Consider the following 16,237-nt stretch of genomic DNA (forward strand, 5'->3'; position numbering starts at 1 on the left):
TTCAACTCTGACTGCCTGTCTCCCATAAAAATCGAAAGCTGAATTAGGGCTTTTTCATAGAAACCTAATGGCCCCCACATCCTTACCCCCACACTTTCTAATGTTAATTTCTAACCTGGACACTAGAATTGACTGTTCTAGCCATACCTGTCACAGGAATAAGGCTTGTGTCCAATGACCATTCTAACTTCTTCCTGCAGCACTGTGAATGTCAGGAGCAGACAGTTTGTGAGAGCTACCACGGCATTCTTGATCCCAACATGATTCAGTGTTAACACATTTTGTGGTGGCTACAGGCTACAGGCCAAGAATCTGGAAAGGACCTGAGACAAATATGTAAATTGATCAAGCAAAACAAAACAACAAAAAACAGGATATTGGTATGATAGTATCCCAGCACACACAAAATTTTGTGTGAACCAGGGGAAAGAGAGAGCTTTTTTTTTTTTAAGATTTTATTTATTTGACAGACGGAGATCACAAGTAGGCAGAGAGGCAGGCAGAGAGAGAGGAGGAAGCAGGCTCCCCGCTGAGCAGAGAGCCCGATGCAATGCGGGGCTCAATCCCAGGACCCTGGGATCATGACCTGAGCCGAAGGCAGAGGCTTTAACCCACTGAGCCACCCAGGCACCCCGGAAAGAGAGAGCTTTACAAGGAGTCACTGACAGTTTATTTCTACAGAGTTAGTCTTGAGGCAGAAGACACAGTAAAAGGTGAACCTGAGGGATGCTTGCATTGCTCAGTTAGCCATCTGTGTTTGGCTCAGGTCATGATCCCAGGGTCCTGGGATGGAGGTCCATGTCAGGTTCTCTGCTATGCGAGGAGTCTGCTTCTCCCTCTCCCACTGCCACTCCCCCTGCTTCTGCTCTCTCTCCAAATAAAGGAATAAAATATTAAAAAAAAAAAAGTGAGTCTGATCTCTCCTCTTACCAAAGGCTTATTGAAGATCCAAAAGAGGTTGGGAAAAAAAAAAAAAGTAGGCTTTTGCAAATGTGCACAGTCTCAATAGGTATTCACAAAAGATTGTACCAGTTGGGAATGGAATTTAGTCGTGCTTGATAGTTAACACATCAGTGAATAAAGTGAAGAATCATCTGGATATCAATAGAGCAGAAAGAAAGAAAAAAAGATTATAAATTTCATGTTGAAGCAGAGTTATCATTTCATCTGGTTTGCATAAGTAATTACTTTATTCCTATTCCCAGCCAAGTCTCTTATTAATTTGTATTAGAATGAGTTAGAGTTACTTGTTAGAAGTTCTTTGATATATTTAGAATGCTAACATTTGTGGCAATTGGAGAATAATTTAATTCCTCTGTTTCATCAGTACATTTTTAGTGATTCCTTAGACAGGATCCCTGAGCTATCATAGCAGAAATTTTCACTCTTTTTTATTTTACAGCTGAAGAAACTGGAACACTGGGAATGTAGCATACCTTTGGGTAATAAATCAAAGAACAAGAATAGTACCCAGTTTTCTTTTGAGGTCAGGATTCTTCTCATAGCACTGTGACTCTTGCAATTATAAAGCCACTATCAACTTCATAGAGGAGTTAGTTATTTCTTAGCCAGTTTGGGGAATAAACTTAGAAGATATAAAAGCTAAAAATCTGTTTTAGAAAATAAACCTACTATACTTCTCTGCATTATATTATGTGCAGACAGATAATGTATGTCTCTACATGGCTTTCCATCATCTTTCAAAAGCAGCCTGGAATCAGAACAGCAGGATCTGGCCTTAGACTCCATCATCTGGTTTCACCGTTAATCTTACTCTCTTCACCCATCACAGGCTCCAGTTCTTCCATTTCTTCCCACTTTTTTAGTCAATTCTATACCTCCATTCTTCTCCCACCTCTGAATTCTACTTATTCATGAAGCATTGTTGGATATCTTAGCCAGAAGGACAATTCCTGTCCTTTCAATTTCCATAGGATTTTAGTCTTTTATGGTATATCTTTTCTATTTTGTTTGGCATGAAAAAAATATATGTATAAAGTATTAAGTATTAATAATAATCTTATGCCTTACCCCTGAGAATGGTAGAAAATTCATGAAAAATTGGGTCCTCAGATCCTGGATATCTAAAATGTACCCATTTATTTTAAAAATGTTTTTAATTTTCCTTGCTCACTCTTAATAATTAACAGCTAAGTATATCATTCTGTATTAATATTTATTTGTACTTACACTTTGAAAGTAGTCTTATATCATTTAGTCTCTAATTTTGACTCCAAGATTTTGGTTTTTAGGCTAGAGATTCTAGTTTTTCACCTCTGAGATTGACTAAGTGCTTTTGATACCCTAAGCACACTGATATTTCTATTTGTGGTTTTATTTTTATTTTATTACTCAGAATTTGCCATCCTTCTTGATTTTAAGAATATTATTTTTGCTTAATTACTCTTATTTTTTCATTTATTTATTTCCCTAGATTTCCTTATAAAACAGTTTCTAATATCCATCTTGCAGAAATAGACACTTTTTCTAGGTATAATTAATCTTTTTATGTTTTTATTGCTAAATGTTTTTTTTTTCAATTTAAATTGTAGAAATTCCACACTATTAACTTGCCAGTCTGCTTGTTCTTTTTATAGATGTATTTTTTTTCATTTCTTATAAGTGATTTTAATACCTTCTTTTATTTATATACTTATTGTAGATATAGTCGTTTTATAATCTACTCATATGAGTTATCTTAATTAATTTCTAATACTACTTTTATTTTATCTGCTGACTCTCAGGGATAGTATACTGAATCTTTCTGTTTTAAAATGTTTTGTTATAAGCTTATCTTTGGAATTATTTTTATTTACTTTTCTAATTGAGAAGCCCTTGTGTTGGGATTGTAAGAGTATTCTTTAGAATGTTTTCATATTTGATTAATTGGAAAACCAAGCCCAAATAAAATAATATAACTTTATGGCTTAAGACTCAAGAATAATGAGGAGGATCTAAACTTCAAATGAAAAACTATATTTTTAAAAACTAGCTTAGAATTTATCAATAATGCATATTGTGCAACTGTGGGATATGAATGGCAACATCAATAGTAGAATGAAATAAGGATGGTGCTAAACACTTCATACACTGCGTATTTAAATTAGACACCGAGCCCTCATTAATGAAATGGGTATACATGCACGCGTATGGTTTCATTCTGTGTGTAAGTGCAGGTATATAGTGGGATTTGCAAAATTTAAAAGGCTAGAGGGAGTTGATACTTCTATAATAGTGTGTATACGACAATTTAGAGACTTGGACTTTTTTCCTTTATAATAATGGAAACTCAGGAATAACTCTAATGCATAGAGAAGCACATAGAAAAGTGGCAAGCATTTACAGTGATGTGGATGGAACTAGAGGATATTATGTCAAAAGAAATAAGTCAATCAGAGAAAGACAATTATCATATGATTTCTCTGATATGAGGAATTTCAGAGGCAGAACCGGGGGTCGTGGGGGGGAAGGGAGGGAAAAAAAATGAAACAAGATGGGACCAGGGAAGGAGACAGACCTTAAGAGACTCTTAATCTCAGGAAACAAAACTGAGGGTTACTGGAAGGGTGGTGGGGGTGGTGGCTGGGTTATGGACAGCAGTGAGGGTATGTGCTATGGTGAGTGCTGTGAATTGTGTTAAGACTAATGATTCACAGACCTGACCCCTGAAGCAATTAATACATTATATGTTAAAAGAAAAGTGGCATGTACATATTAGTTATTTGATACCTGACTGCATTTTTAGCATGGGGAAAGTGTGAGGAATTTTTTTAATATTTAAACTATTTTTAAGTGTTAAAGATTAAGTAAAAAAAAATGTGCAAAAGGAGAAGTTAAACTATGACTACAATTTTCCAGGCAAAAGATTCACTAAGCTGCTAGTAGTGGGGATAAATATTCAGTTATATCATCAGGAAATTTTACAGAGGTAGAACTAAGAGGATGACATAAACCTTGGATATGAGATTATAGAAAGAAAAAGGGCTTAAAGTACTGATTTTGTTTGCCGACTGTGACAAGATGGGATATAAAAGATATTTTAGGGGAGAAAATTAGAGTTCAGCTGGGAGTTTAGAAATTCAAAGTTTGTCCAAGAATTTTATTGCCTGGGGGACCATAACTTGATGGAAATGTATATGAGGGAAACTTCATCATCCAGCAAATGTTAATCCAGGATAGTATATGAGTGGGAGATGGAAATATGAAGACTTAGGGATCAAGTGCAATTTTGCATGATTATCATATGGTTTCACTTATTTGTGGAGCATAACAAATAGCATGGAGGACAAGGGGAGATGGAGAGGAGAAGGGACTTGAGGGAAATTGGAAGGGGAGGTGAACCATGAGAGACAATGGACTCTGAAAAACAATCTGAGGGTTTTGAAGGGGTGGAGGGGTGGGAGGTTGGGGGAACCAGGTGGTGAGTATTAGAGAGGGCACGGATTGCATGGAGCACTGGGTGTGGTGGAAAAACAATGAATACTGTTACGCTGAAAAAAATAAATTAATTAAAAAAATAAAAAATAAAAAAGAGTAGTCAACTAAGGAGAAACTGTCAAAAATAGAAGAGTTTGGAAAGTGTTATATAATAAAAAATAAGATAGGAGAGTTTTAAGATACAGGGATCTTGCTGAAAATGATGCAACATTTAGGTAGATTGAGTAGGAAAAAGAAAGAGTTAACACAAACCTTTGCTCTAAGTAAAAAGATGTTTTTTCATATTAACAGGAAGAGTTTCTTTGTTGGTAGAGGGGATGGTGCTCACTCAACTAATTTGAAGCAGAGAAGCTCCAGAATTTCTAGGAATAGTGGCTCTCTTTCTGCAATGCCTCTGGAGCAATTAACAGCTTGGGGTTTCATTTCCACAGCACCTTAAATAAGATTGGAAATAAAACATCAATGTCCTTATCTAATGAATGTGTGAGAGGTGTATATAGGATATACTACTGGCAGGGTGTTAAAGTAAACCTTCTTATTTACAAGCTGTAGACATGGAGGCAGTATGTAACATCAGAAGTTATGGTTAAGATAAAAGAAAAGGTTAATGAGGATATAAATTAGTAAGTAACAAAGTAAAACTTACTTGCAGGCTTCAGGAAAGGAGGCAGAACATCAGGTTCCAAGACCTGCAAGGTACCATGTTACATTAACTCCACAAAATGCACAAACCAACTATAGGAAGCCATTTTTGAGAACTGATTCAACTTTAAAAAGAGGATCAAAAATAAAACTACCAGATATATCTAAAATCTTTCACTTAATATACACTACAGGCATGCACAGACACATATGTTTCTTTGGGGTAGAGGTAGGTCATGGTACTGAAACTTCTAGGTGAATATCAGTGACGGTCCATTGGTTGTCTGAAATGCTTGCCTTGATCTTTTTGGCACCTGACTCAGCTGTTAGTGTGCAGCTGTCACCGTGCATAAGGTCTCCTCAAAGTGAGATGCAGACCTTCTGGACAGATACCTAACCTTGCAGTGCTAAGAGAGTGGAGGCACAGCATGATCCTGATATTCTAGAGCTCTGCCCTGATCTGTGAAGACTCTCGGGCTTTTTTATATTTCATGAACTCAAATATATTGGCACTAGATATGATGAGTGTATATACTGCCTCAGCTACTTCCACAAATTTCTGTAGGTTTTACACATATGTAAATTGGGTTAAAAATGTGCTGGTCAGTGTAAGATGATTCTTCATTGGGTGCAAGCTGCTTACTGAGGTATAATTCGTACACACTGTACCAACCACAGAATCCATACACACAATCATATACACACCACCAGAGAAAAATTAATATTAGAACTAAAGGAAAGAGAGGGGATAACTGGAGAAACAAATTTCCAGAAGAACAGGATAGAAAATGAGATCTAATGTGTAGATTGAGAACTAAATTTTAAAGTCTTTTTTCTAAGACTTGAAAAGTGTGGATGTTTTATTAAGTGTCAACTCCAGTTGAGACTATGTGAACCCAAGAGGTGTCATGTGTGCAAGTTTCAACTTTCTTGAAGAAGCAGATATGATGTCACCACAAAGAGGTAGAATAAGATCGATGGAGAGAATGGGATGGAGAGAAGAGCAGAAAAGCCTGCAGAACAAAGAATGTGAGAAAAAAACTGAAGAGCAGAAAGTAAATTACGTTCTTATGAGGTAGGAAGCTCTGAAGTTGTACTGATGTCTGTAGACATGGTAATAATATTTTTCTATCACAACTTAGTAGTAGAAGGTTAAGAATTAAAAGTTATCAGAAGCTAAAGTTCAGTCTTTATATGCAGATGGAATTCTTTAAGTGGATCAAATACTGGTTTCATCTGATAAACTGCCCAGGTTAATGCAATTTTCACTTGTCTCATGAAATATCAATTATTTATATAATGTGCAATGGAATTGTGTGTGTGTGTGTGTGTGTGTGTGTTTGTGTAGGGCTCTGAACTATTGTCTTCTCTACCCAAAGCAGAAAGAATATCAGAGACTGGTTTTATGTTTAATTGTACTAGTTCAAAAATTGTAAACCTATCAATTCATCCAGTTAATAGACACTTATTTAAAAGCTTCATTTAATTCTAAATCTGCATTCTAAAATTTGTACATGATTTCTGTTGTTAGGACTTCTAGTACTATGTCGAATAACGGTGGTGAGAGTGGACATTCTTGTTGTGTTCCAGATCTCAAAGGGAAGGCTGTCAGCTTTTCTCTATTGAGGATGATACTCGCTGTGGGTTTTTCATAGATAGATTTTATGAAGTTGAGGAATGTTTCCTCTATCCTTATAATTTGAATTGTTTTAAATAGGAACGGATGCTGTATCTTGTCAAATGCTTTTTCTGCATCAATTGAGAGGACTATATGGTTCTTCTCTCTTCTCTTATTGATTTGTTCTATCATATTGATTTGCAAATTTTTTTAAAGATTTTATTTATTTATTTGACAGACAGAGATCACAAGTAGGCAGAGAGGCAGGCAGAGAGAGAGGAGGAAGCAGGCTCCCCGCTGAGCAGAGAGCCCGATGTGGGGCTCCATCCCAGAACCCTGGAATCATGACCTGAGCCAAAAGCAGAGGCTTTAACCCACTGAGCCATCTAGGCACCCCTTGATTTGCAAATGTTGAACCACCCTTGAATCCCATGGATAAATCCCACTTGGTCATGGTGGATAAACTTTTAAATGTGCTGTTGGATTCTATTAGCTAGGATCTTGTTTAGAATCTTGGCATCTGTACTCATCAGGGATCTTGGTCTGAAATTCTCCTTTTTGGTTGGGTCTTTGCCTGGTTTGGAGATCATTGTAATGTTGGCTTCATAAAAAGAGTCTGGAAGTTTTCCTTCTGTTTCTATTTCAGAAACAGCTTCAGAAGAATAAGTATTATTTCTTCTTTGAATGTTTGGTAGAATTCTCCAGGGAATCCATCAGGTCCTAGGCTCTTGTTTTTTGGGAGGTTTTTGATCACTGTTTCTATCTCATTACTAGATATTTTTCTATTCAGGTTGTCAATTTCTTCCTGATTCAGTTTTGAATGTTTATAGGTTTCCAGGAATGCATCCATTCTGTCTAGGTTGCTTAACATATTGGCATATAATTGTTGATAATAATTTCTGATGATTGTTTCTATTTCCTTGGCATTAGTCGTGATCTATCCCTTTTCATTAATAGTTTTATTAATTTGGGTCCTCTCTCTGATTAGTTTGGCCAGTGGTTTATTGATCTTATTGATTCTTTCAAAAAACCAGCTTCCAGTTTTGTTGATGTGTTTGCCTGTATCTCTAGTTTCTAACTCATTGATCTTTGCTCTAATCTTGATTATTTTCCTTCTTGTGTGTAGGGTTAGCCTAATTTGTTATTGATTCTCCAGTTCTTCAAGGTGTAAAGAGAGCTGGTATTCTGGATATTTTCAGGGTTTTTTGTTTTATTTTGTTTTGTTTTGCTTTTTGAGGGAGGCTTGGATGGCTATGTATTTCCCCATAGGACTGCCTTTGCCATATCCCATAGGTTTTGGACAAAGTGTCTTCATTCTCATTAGTTTTCAAGAATTCTTTAGTTCTTCTTTTATTTCCTGGTTGATCCAAACATTCTTAAGCAAGATGGTCTTTGACTTCTAAGTGTTTGAATTCCTTCCAAACTTTTTCTTGTGGTTGAGTTCCAGTTTCAAAGCACTGTGGTCTGAGAATATGCAGGGTATAATCTCTATCTTTTGGTATCCATTGAGCCCAGATTTGTGACCCAGTATGTGGTCTATTCTGGAGAAAAAAAAAACATGTGCACTTGAGAACAATGAGTATTCTGTTGTTTTAGGGTGTAATGTTCTGTATATATCTATGACGTCCATCTAGTCCAATGTGTCATTCAATGCTCTCGTTTCTTTATTGATTTTCAGTTTGGATGATCTGCTTATTACTGAGAGTGGCGTGCCTAATATTAATGTATTCATATCAATATGACTCTTTATCTTGATAACAGTTTTCTAATGTAGTTGGCTGCTCTCACATTGGGGGCATAAATATTTACAATTGTTAGATCTTCTTGGTAGATAGACCCTTTAAGAATGATGTAGTGTCCTTCTACATCTCTGACTATAGTCTTTAGGTTAAAATCTAATTTATCTGATATGAGAATCACTACCCCAGCTTTCTTTTGAGGCTCATTGACATAAAAGATGCTTCTCCATCCCCTCACTTTCAGTCAGGATGTATCCTTAGGTTCCAAATGGGTCTGTTGTAGACAACATATGGACAGGTCCTGTCATTTTATCCAATCTGCAACCCTGTGCCATTTTCTGGGAACATGTAGGCTGTTCACGTTGAGAGTGATTATTGAAAGATACACTTTTATTGACATCATGTTGGTTGCATAGTCCTTGTTTCTATAGATTGTCTCTGTACATTTCTGTTCTATGACACCCTTGGGTTCTTTCTTCTTTTATAGAAACCCCCTTAATATTTCTTGTAGTGCCAGCTTGGTGGTCAAATACTCTTTTAAACCCTGACAGTCTTGGAAGCTCTTTATCTCTCCACCCATTTTGAATGTCAACTCCGCTGGATAAAGTATTCTGGCTGCATATTCTTCTCATTTAATGCCCTGAATATGTCTTACCAGCCCTTTCTGGCTTTCCAGGTTTCTGTGGACAGGTCTGATATTATTCTGATGGACCTTCCTCTGTACATAAGGAATCTCTTCTCCCTAGCTGCTCTCAAAGGCTCTTGTCTAAAATTATGATTCTTCCATCTTACAGTCAAGTGCCTCAAGTCAAGAGTCTTTCTAGATTCATTGATCTTGGCGGGGGGTGTTCTTTCTACCTCTAGGACACCTAGCAATAGCAATCAGACAACAAAAAGAAATAAAAGATAATCAAATTGGCAAAGAAGAAGTCAAACTCTCTCTCTCTTTCCAGATGACACGATACCTTATATGGAAAACCCAAAAGACTCCACCCCCAAACTACTAGAACTTATACAGCAATTCAGTAATGTGGCAGGATACAAAATCAATGTACAGAAATCAGTTGCTTTCTTATAGACTAACAATGAAAATATAGAAAGGGAAATTAGAGAACCGATTCCATTTACTATAGCACCAAGAACCATAAGATACCTCGGAATAGACCTCAGCAAAGAAGTAAAGGATCTTTACTCAAGGAACCACAGAACACTCATGAAAGAAATTGAAGAAGACACAAAAAGATGGCAGACCATTCCATGCTCATGGATCAGAAGAATGAACATTGTTAAAATGTCTATACTGCCTAGAGCCATCTATACTTTCAATGCCATTCCAATCAAAATTCCACCAGCCTTTTTCAAAGAGCTAGAGCAAACAGTCCTAAAATTTGTATGGAACCAGAAGAGACCCCGACTTGCTAAGGAAATGTTGAAAAGGAAAAACAAAACTGGGGCATCACATTGCCTGATTTCAAGCTTTACTACAAAGCTGTGATCACCAAGGCAGCATGGTACTGATGCAGAAACAGACACATAGACCAGTGGAACAGAGTAGAGAGCCCAGATATGGACCCTCCACTCTATGGTCAAATATCTTTGGCAAAGCAGGGAAAAATGTACAGTGGATAATAGTCTCTTTAATAAATGGTGCTGGGGAAATTGGACAGCTATGTGTAGAAGAATGAAACTCAACCATTCTCTTACACCATAGGCAAAGATAAACTTGAAAAGGATAAAAGACCTCAACATGAGACAAGAATCCATCAGAATCCTAGAGGGGAATATAGGCAGTAACCTCTTCAACATCGGCCACAACAACTTTTTTCAAGACATGTCTCCAAAGGCAAAGGAAACAGGAGCAAAAATGAACTTTTGGGACTTCACCAAGATCAAAAGCTTCAAGATCAAAAGGAAATAGTCAACAAAACAAATAGGCAACCCACGGAATGGGAGAAGATATTTGCAAATGACACTACAGACAGAGGGCTGATATCCAAGATCAATAAAGAACTCCTCAAACCCAACATGCACAAAACAGATAACCACATCAAAAAAATGGGCAGAAGACATGAACAGACACTTCTCCAAAGAAGACATACAAAAAGTATCAGACACATGAAAAAATGTTCTTCATCCTCATCAGCAATCAGGGAGAATCAAATCAAAATACATTGAGATGCCACCTTACACAAGTTAGAATGCCCCAGATTAACAAGACAGTAAACACGTGTTGGAGAGGATGTGGAGAAAGGGGAATCCCTTACACTATTGGTGGGAATGCAAATTGGTGCAGCCACTCTGGAAAACAGTGTGGAGATTCCTTAAGAAATTAAAAATAGAGCTTCCCTATGGCCCTGCATTTGCACTACTGCATATTTACCCCAAAGATACAGATGCAGTGAAAAGAAGGGCCATCTGTACCCCAATGTTCATAGCAGCAATGGCCACAGTCGCCAAACTGTGGAAAGAACCAAGAAGCCCTTCAACAGATGAATGGATAAAAAAGATATGGCCCATGTATACAATAGAGTATTATGCCTCCATCAGAAAGGATGAATAACCAACTTTTGTATCAACATGGAAGGGACTGGAAGAGATTACGTTGACTGAAATAAATCAAACAGAGAGTGTCAGTTAACATATGGTTTCACTTACTTTTGGTGAATAAGGAAAACACGGAAGACATTGGGAGTGGGGGGGAAGAAGTGAGTAAGGGCACATCAGGGCGGGAGACAACCATGAGAGACTATGGACTCTGAGAAACAAACTGGAGGTTTTGGAGTGGTTGGAGTGGGGGTTGGGTGAGCCTGGTGGTGGGTATTATGGAGGGCACATATTGCATGGAGCAATGGGTGTGGTGCATAAACAATGAATTTTGGAACACTGAAAAAAAAATAAAATAAAATAATATAATTTGTATATGATTTAGAACAACTCAAGATTAACTTCTGAAGCTTCATATGACTTAATATGATATTAAATGGAATGATAAACTACATGAGAGTAGAAGGGCATCTACTCTCAAATGATATGTGACATATTTCTGGATAGAAATTTGGAAGGCCTATGGACATTTTAAGTGGGTTTATACTTACATCTAGCAGTTTCATGTTTAAATTTTATTTATTTATTTACTTATTTATATTTGAGAGAGTGCACATGGAGGGAGAGGCAGAGGGAAAGGGGAAGGGAGAGAAGGAGATTTCCCATTGAGTGCAGAGCTTGTCCACAGAGGCTGATCCCAGGACCCTGAGATCATGTCCTGAGCAGAAATTAAGAGTTGGGCACTTAGATAACTGAACTACCCAGACAACCCAAGATTTTTTTTTACCAAAAAAATACAAAATTCACACAATTTTTTTATGTGTTCTTCTGTTGATTGACATCATTTGTATCTAAATTTTTGCCATCATGAATAAATTTACAAAAACATTCCTCTACTAGTTTTTTTGATAGACATAGCATTTCATTTCTGAGTAATTACCATGTAACATTGCTGGATCAAAGGTATGTAGTTTAACCTTGTAAGAAACTGCCAAGGTTTTTTCAAACTGGTTTTACTATCTTACATTCTCATCAGGAGTGAATGCAAGTCTTCTGCATTCTTTCCAAGACTTAGATTGGTAATCTTTTTAATTTTATTCATTGTACTGGATGTGCAGTGGAATCTCATTTTTTATTTTAATTTACATTTTTCTATTAAGTAGTGGTTTTGAACATATTTTCATGCTTTTTCTTTTTCATAAAGTGTCTGTCCAAGACTTCTGCCCATTTGTGCTGGATTGTTTGCAATATTTTTATTGTTGTGTAGGAGTAATTTATGTATTCCACATACAAGTTGTCATTTGGGTATATGTATTGTGAGTATTTCTCAGTTTTGGATATTTTTTTTTTTTCATTTTCACAATACTGTCTTGGTGAGAATTTCTAATTTTGATGTAATACATGGGTTTTTTTGGACTGAATATTTGAAAAACTCTAACTATCCTTCAATATAGCAATATGCACAAAGCTGTATTACATCCATAATATAGAAAATATGCATCAATTTAAAATGATTGGATAGCTTTGAAGTATGGACATGGAAATGTGTTCAAGACATAGGATAAGCATAAAAATAATCAAGTTGATGGACCATGGGTAGCATTTTTATGTGAAAATCTATACATCTGTAGGTATACACTCACATATACATAAATATAAATGTATGAGAAATGGCCTTTCAGGACACATATTAATTCATTAATGGTTATCTCTGCCAAAAGGAATAATATGTGGGTGGTAATGTAGAACCTCATTTACTTGTTCCTTTTATTAACTGAAAACTGTTAGAGAATATTTTATATATTTTCTTTTTTCTTTTTTTTTTTTTGAAGATTTTATTTATTTGACAGACAGAGATCACAAGTAGGTAGAGAGGCAGGCAGAGAGAGAGGAGGAAGCAGGCTTGCTACTGAGCAGAGAGCCCGATGCAGGGCTCAATCCCAGGACCCTGGGATCATGACCTGAGCTGAAGGCAGAGGCCTTAACCCATTGAGCTACCCAGGTGCCCCTATTTTATATATTTTCAATAGGGATCTCTGAAATTATTATAAAATAGCTTAAGTAAAATTCAGTGACAGAAATCTATAAGTATATCATGGCGGTTTAAATACTTGTCATTTACATAGATTTAGTCACTATTTTTAGATAAATTTCAAGAAGAAAAGTTAAGTATATGCAAGTAGAAGTATACAGCACAGTTTGAGAAACTGCAATTGTTTCCAATGAATAAACAGGCAGCAAAAGTTGGAAGGTCATTTGAAGTCACATGTTTCTAATATCAGAAATGATTTAACATTTTATATAGTTTAAGTATCAGGTAACCCCCGTCAGAGGAAACCACACAACAGCCTGAGCTGTGTACCATAAAGATGATTGTGACATTAGAATGCCTAATAGAATATCAGCATTTATAGTCTAGAGAGGAGTTCAAATTATGGTGGGAACATGGAAAACAAAAAGCAAATTAATTCAATAGAGTGGATAGTAATCCCATGTACAGTAATAGACAAGAGAAATAAATTCAAAGACTTATCAGTAATTTATAAAATACTTTATGCTCATATGCAGAGTTTCTGATAATAGACATGTTTTCTCAAAAGGTGCCAAATTCTGTTTATCTTAGTGTATAGTGGGCTGTCACCCTCTTGATCAAATCAGAAATCATTGAAGTCATACTAGATGCTTCTTCATTAATCTCACATCTAATCAGTGATAAATTCTGTAAAAGTTATATTCTACCCATCTTAAATCTGTCCAGTACTCTTCATGATCACTGCACCTGCTTAAAAGTATGTTTTCACCGCTTTCTGCTTCCCTAACTGAATACCATCCCCATTGCTTCCCCATCTCCATTCCTATCCTCTTTAATCTGCCATTGACTGACTGCTAAACATTCTCTCTAAAATGCCAATCTCATCCTGTCACTCTGCAGATTACATAATCACAATGTTCCCATCAGCCTTCTGAATAATGTTCAACCTGCTTACAAGACCCTTTTTGTTAGAATCTCCAGCTCAAATTTCAAATCTCTCAGCATATTTTCTCTTCAAAAAAAAAAAAAAAAACATAACATATTGACAGTTGCTCTGCAGAATCCTCTGTATCCACTTCTCTTTATGTTTGCATGTGAGCCTCCTTCTGGTTGGAATGTATATTCTCTGTCTCCACCAATTTCTTTATCAGGATGCACTTTAGACATCATGACAATACTTCACCTCTTCCAAGAAAGTTTCCTTATACTACTCACACATCTGTCTGAGCCTTCTACAGAGGATCATATATGTTCTCCAAATCCATGTTGTATTTGAATAATAAGTTTTCTGAGGATGTAGCTAGGTATTTTTCCTCTCTAGTTCTCCATGCCTTGGAATATAACAGTTGTATTTTAAATAACTGATAAATAATTTAAATTACATGACAACTTATGAAAGGATTTCTCCATTAAGCATTAGAGGGAATATTAAGCATATCTTCTAGAGATATTTCTAGAAATAAGTATTTAAATAGGTGGATTATTTTAGATTGCAATCATCCACCTCCAGGCACACTGACGTCTTTGCTGTTACGAGAATGCATTGAATGTACACCTCCAGTTGATGTTTCTATCAGGAATGATTTCCCCAGATTGACTCTTAGCCTCTTTTCCCACTTTCCCCAAGTTTTGCTTAAATTTCCTCTTTTCAATGAGGCCCACTATGACTCCTGTTCAAACATTCAACCACCACCATTCCCCATCCCAACACCCTATACTCCTTAAAGTTGCTCATCATATTAGTTTTTTTTCATAACTTATTACGATATGATAAAATCTAATTTCTTTATTTGTTTTATTTTTGTGGCTGTTAAATCCTGTTTCCTTACTAGAAAGTAAATAACCCCCCCCTTTTTTTTAACTTTACCGACTGATCTGAATTTCTAGAATGGGGTTTGAAATACAATTCATGCTCAATAAATATTTATTGATTAGAACTGTGGAAGAACAACCACCATTTTAAACACGCTGGACTTCATTTAGACCAAATAATTATTTATTTTCTTCTTTACATTTTAGACACTCTGCTCAGAAAGCTAATGAGGAAAGTGACATGTGTTACGTTCAAGATAGAACCTCATTCAGTTGGCTAATTCAGGAAGAACAACTTTGGTTTTAGCGCTTCTTTACTTCTTCATTTACCTGTTTCTTTCAGACACATCTGAATAGACAATATTTGCTTGAATTCTTTCCTTTCTACACCACATTCTACTTAAGATTCTGCAACCACAGCTTCAAAAGTAAAGGTCGATTACTACCATCCCCCCCAAAATGATTAATCAAGTGTGATTAATACACTTGATTATTAGAGAGCCTAATACAAAACACATATTTAAGAACGGGGGCTTTATTCTCATACATATTGGGAATTTTGTGAGATTCTGAATAACGTTGTGAACTGTGCTGAAATAACCATTTTAGATTTTGTAAGCGAGGCTGGAGTCTGTGAAAGCCCATGGAGATTTTAGGAAATGTTAACCACCTTGTTTACCATTCAAGTCTTTCAAAAAATCTAGCTTGAAATCAGCTCAAAGAGGAAGAGGCATTAACTCAGAGAAAATATTTCACTGATAGTTAGCACAGCCATCATTTTTAGTGCATATTTGTGGAATTTAACATGCTCTTATTTGTGATTGTGGAAATCACATGTAATGACTTTCATTAAAATTTAGCATAAAGCCCTAGTTTCAAATTACTATTTTCTATTCATCCCTGTCACTTTACTTTTCATTTTGAAAGCCAGGTAGACATAAATTGAATTTGGCAGCTGGTAAAAAAATGTTTGTAAATCATAAGAAGAAGCCAAATCAAAATTTAACTCAATATACCTATATCTCCAAAGTAATAAAACTAGTGCATGATATATATTTCATATCACAAAAGAGCTACATTAAAGCAACTATGGTTAAAATGTGAGCCACTTTTCATATTCTTCCTTTTTCCTATGATTGGAGAAAAAAAAAAGATTTGTTTCCTCTAAAAAAATGAGAATTTTTTAGAATATTTCATAATTATTTTATGACATATTTGCATATGTCAACAATGAATCCAAATTTGTATTAAAGTTGCACAGAGTTTTCTTCAAACAAAAACAAAAACAAAAAAACCAAAACAAAATAGTGTTAAAAAAATTCAGTCAATTTTGAGAAAGAATGCAATGCAAAGCAAAACTTGGTCTTGATGGTAGGAGTTGGGGGTATTATCTTGTTAAAGACAAATATCTTA

Source organism: Lontra canadensis, unplaced genomic scaffold (assembly GCF_010015895.1).
Source record: "Lontra canadensis isolate GAN:19392208 unplaced genomic scaffold, GSC_riverotter_1.0 scaffold3, whole genome shotgun sequence".
In the NCBI taxonomy this organism is placed as follows: Eukaryota; Metazoa; Chordata; class Mammalia; order Carnivora; family Mustelidae; genus Lontra; species Lontra canadensis.